Below are 4,944 nucleotides of genomic sequence, written 5' to 3'. Positions count from 1 at the left end.
GTTCTAGTCGAATACTATAGATTTGCAACGACCATAGTAAGCCATTAAAATTTTTCGTCCCTATTTATGAAGGAAAGGTAAGCTCAGCACGATGTTAGTCGAGAATGGGTATATAATTGTACATTCTGTTCAAATTCTATTGAATTTCTATGGCTATAGCAAAGCAATAGAATTTTTCATTTTCAGTTATGTACACAAATTAACTCAAAACGACATTATCCTCGAATGACAATATAATTGAAATTCATTGTCAAGTTCTATTGAGTTGCAATGGCTATGTCATACCGAAAGCCTTTTGCCTCCTAATTTAAGTTTAAAAGTTGGCCCACAAGAATATCGTTCACACATGTCAATAAAATTGTAATTTCAATTCAAATGCTGTTGAATTGCAATGGCTAATGCAAACCGATATAATTTTTCCTCCTCATTTATGTAAAAAAATTCGCTCACCACAATATTAGTCGAATATTCCATTATAATTGAACATTCTACTCAAATTCTACTTTATCGCAATAGCTATAGCAAACCAATATAATACTTCCTCCTTAGTTATGTAAAAAAGTTAGCTCACCGCGAAATTAGTCGAATATGTCAATATAATTGTGTATCACACAAATTCCTTTGAATTGCGATGGCTATTGCACACGAACAGAATTTTTTCCCCTTATTTATGTAAGAAAGGTGGCTCACCTCGACATTAGTCGGGAATGACAATATAGATATGCTTTCTGGTCAAATTCTATTGAATTGCTATGGCTGTAGCAAACCGATTGGATTTTTCCTCCTTGATTATGTAAAAAAGGTACCTCACCACGATATTCGTCGGAGATGTGAATATAATTGTACTCTCTTGTCGAATTCCAGTGAAATGCAATGGCTATATCAAACCGATGGAATTATTCTTCGTTATTTATTCAAAAAAATTGCCTCAACGCCATATTAGTTGAAAATGTCAATATAATTATACCTTCTACTCAAATTCTCTTGAATTGCAATGGCTATAGGAATCCAACAGTATTTCTCCTACTTATTTACGTGAAAAAGGTATCTCACCACGATATTAGTCGCAAATGACAATATAATTATGCTTTCTGTTCAAATTCAATTAAATTGCGATGGCTGTATCGAAGCAATAGAATTTTTCCACCCTATTTACGTAAGAAAGGTAGCACACCACGATATTAGTCGGGAATGTCAATATAATTGACCTTTCTAGTCAATTGGTATTGCATTGCAATGGCTATATCATACCTAAGGAATTATTTCTCCTTATTTATGTAAAAAGGTTGGCTCACCGCGACAACAGTCGAAAACGGCAATATAATTGAACTTTCTAGTCAAATTCTATGAATGGTACTGGCTATAGCAAACCTACAGTATTTGTTCTCCTTATTTATGTAAAAAGGTTAGCTCACCGCCATTTTGGTCGAATATTTCAATATAAATGTACTTTCGACTCAAATTATTTTGAATTGCAATGGCTATTTCAACCTAATAGAATTTTTTCTCCATATCTGTGTAAATAGTTACAGCTACACTATGCCGGTCGAACACATCAAAATAAATGATCTTTCTAGACAAATTCTATTGAGTTGCAATGGCTATAGCAAACCAATAGAATTTTTCCTAATTATTTATGTAAAAAAAACTAGTTAACCACGATATTAGGCTGGAATGCCAATATATTTGAAAATCCTAGTCAAATTCTATTGAAGTGTAACGACTGTAGCAGACCAATATTATTCTTTCTCCTTATTTACGTAAAAATGATAGCTCACCAAGATATTAGCGGAGAATGTCAGTATAATTGAACTTTCCATTCAAATTGTGTTGAATTGCAATAGCTATAGCAAACCAAGAGAATGTTTTCACCTAATCTATGTGAAAAGTTAGCTCACCACGGTATTAGTCGAGAAAGTCAATATAATTGAACTTCCCAGTAAAATTCTGTTCAGTTGCAATGACTATAGCATACCAATAGAATTTTCGCCCTTTATTTATGTAAAAAATTTAGCTCACCGCTATATCAGTCGAAAATGTTGTCATGATTAAGTTTTCTAGACTAATTCTATTGAATTACAATAGCCATAGCAAGCCAACAGAATTTTGTTGCCCTTGTTTATGTAAAAAATTAAGATCACCGCGATATAAGTCGAAGATGTCAGTATAATGGTACTTTCGACTCAGATTCTATTGAATTGCTATGGCTATAGCAAGCCAATAGAATTTTTAAGCTTATTTATGTAAGGTATAGCTCACCACGATATTAGTCCGAAATGTTAATATATCTGTACCTTCTGTACCAATTATACTCAATTGCAGCGGCTACAGCAATGCAATAAAATTTTTCCTTGTTATTTATGTAAAAGAGTTACCTCGCCACGATGTTAGTCGAAAATGTCATTATAAACGAACTTTCGTGCCAAATTCTTTTGAATTGTTGTGATTATAGCAAACCAATAGAATTATTCCTCCTAATTTATATAAAAAAGGTAGCTCACAGTGGTATTAGTCCAAAACGTCAATATAATTGAAATTTCTAGTCAAATTCTATTTATCTGCAATGGCTGCAGCAAACCGATAGGATTTTTCCTCCTTGACTATGTAAAAAAGTTACCTCACCACGATATTTGCCGGAGATGTGAACATAATTTTACTTTCTTTCCGAATTCAAGTGAAATGCAATGGCTATTGCAAACCTATGGAATTATTCTGCGTTATTTATTCAAAAAAGGTGACTCACCAAGATATTAGTCGAGAAAGTCTATATAATTGAACTCCCTAGTGAAATTCTGTTCAGCTGCAAGGACTATTGCAAACAAATATAATTATTACTCCTTATTTATGTAGAAAAGTTGCCTCGCCGCGATGTCAGACGAAAATGTCATTATGATTGTGCTTTCTAGTCTAATTGTGTTGAATTACAGTAGCTATAGCAAACCAATAGAATACTTCCTCCTTATTTATGTAAAAAAATTAACTCAAACCGATAATAGTCCGAAATGTTAATATAATTGACCTTTCCATGCAAATTCTCTTGTATTACAATGCCTACAACAAACCGTCAGAGTTTTCCCTCCTTATTTAGGTAAAAAAGGCAGCTCATCACAATATTAGTCGAAAATGTCAATATAACTGAACTTTCTAGTCAAATAATATTGAATTGCCGTGGCTATAGCAAACCAATAGAATTTTTCCTCCTCGTTTCTGTAAAAAGAGAGCACATCGCGGTATCAGGGAAAATACCTCTATAACTGTAGTTTCTATTCTTATCCTGTTGAATTGCGATGGCCATAGCAAACCAATACAATTTTTGCTCCTTATTTTCGTAAAAATGATACCTCACCATGGTATTAGTCGAAAATGTCAATATAATTGAGCTTTGCAGTCAAATTCTATTGAATAGCTACGGCTACAGCAAGCAAATACTATTTCTCATCCCTTTTTACCTAAAAAAGATACCTTACTACGACATTGTACGAAAACGTCAATATAATTGGACTTTCTAGTCAAATTCGAATGAAATACTATGGTTGTAGCAAACCAATAGAATTTTTCCTCCTTATCTATGTAGAGAAGATAGCTCACCGCGATATTAGGGGAAGATGTCAATATAAACGCGCTTTCTAGTCGAAGTCTATTGATTTGCAATGGCTATAGCATAGCAGTAGACTTTTTTCTACTTAGTTATGAACAAAATTATCAAACCACGGTATTAGTCGAAAATATCAATGTAATTGAACTACCTAGAAAAATTCCATTGAATTGAAATTGCTATAGCAGACCAATCGAATTTTTTCTCCTTACTTATGAGATAAATCAAGCGCACCGTGAAATTAGTAGAGTACGCCAATATAATGTACTTTCAACTCAAATTCTATTGGATTTCATTGGCTGTAAGGACCCAGCCCAATTTTTTCTCCTTAATTACGTAAAAAAATAGCTAACAGCGATATTGTTCGGAAATGTCAAATAATTGAACCTTCTGGTCAAATTCCACTGAATTGCGATGGCTATAGCAAACCAATGGAATTTTTTCTCCTTATTTATTTAATAAAGGTAGCTCACCACGATATTACTCGAAAATGTCAATATAGTTAAGGTTTCTACTCAAATTCTCTTGAATTGCAATGGCTGTAGGAATGCAACAGTATTTCTCCTACTTATTTATGTAAAAAAGTTAGCTCAACGCGAAGTTAGTAGAAAATGTCATAATAATTGAGCTTTCCAATCAAATTCTACTGAAATAGAGTAGCTATAGCAAGCCAAAGTTATTTTTTCTCCTTATTTATGTGAAAAAGTTACCTCACCGCGATATTATCCGAAAATGTCAATACAATTGAACTTTCTATTCAAACTCTAATGGATTGCAACGGTTATAGCAAACCAATAGAATTTTTTCTCCTCAGTTTTGTGAAAAAATTATCTCACCACGATATTATTAGAAAATGTCAATATAATTGGACTTTCTAGCCAAAGTCTAGTGAACTGTAATAGCTATCACAAGCCAATAGGATTCTTTTTCCTTACTTCGGTTCAAAATATTACTCTCCACGATATTATTCCGAAATGTCAATATAATTGAAATTTCCAGTCAAATTCTATTCAATTGCAATTGCTATATCAAACCAACTGTGCTTTTCCTCCTTATTTATGTAAGAAGTGGCCTCACCACGATATTAGTTGATAATTTCATTACAATTGAACTTTCTAGTCAAATTCCATTGAATTGCAATGGCTATAGCAAATCGATAGAATTTTTCCTCCTTATTTATGTATAAAACCTACCTCATCACGATATTAGTTGATAATGTCAATATATTCGGAACTCCTAGTCAAATTCTGTTGAATTGTAATGACTGTAGCATACCAATATAATTTTTTCTCCCTACTTATGTAAAGAAGGTAGCTCACGGCGATATTAGTGGCCTATGTGAATATAAT

The sequence above is a fragment of the Eufriesea mexicana genome, unplaced genomic scaffold, assembly GCF_001483705.2.
Source record: "Eufriesea mexicana isolate 0111107269 unplaced genomic scaffold, ASM148370v2 scaffold1217, whole genome shotgun sequence".
Lineage (NCBI taxonomy): Eukaryota > Metazoa > Arthropoda > Insecta > Hymenoptera > Apidae > Eufriesea > Eufriesea mexicana.
The sequence above is the reverse complement of the archived record's forward strand: the minus strand, read 5'-3'. Positions refer to the sequence as shown.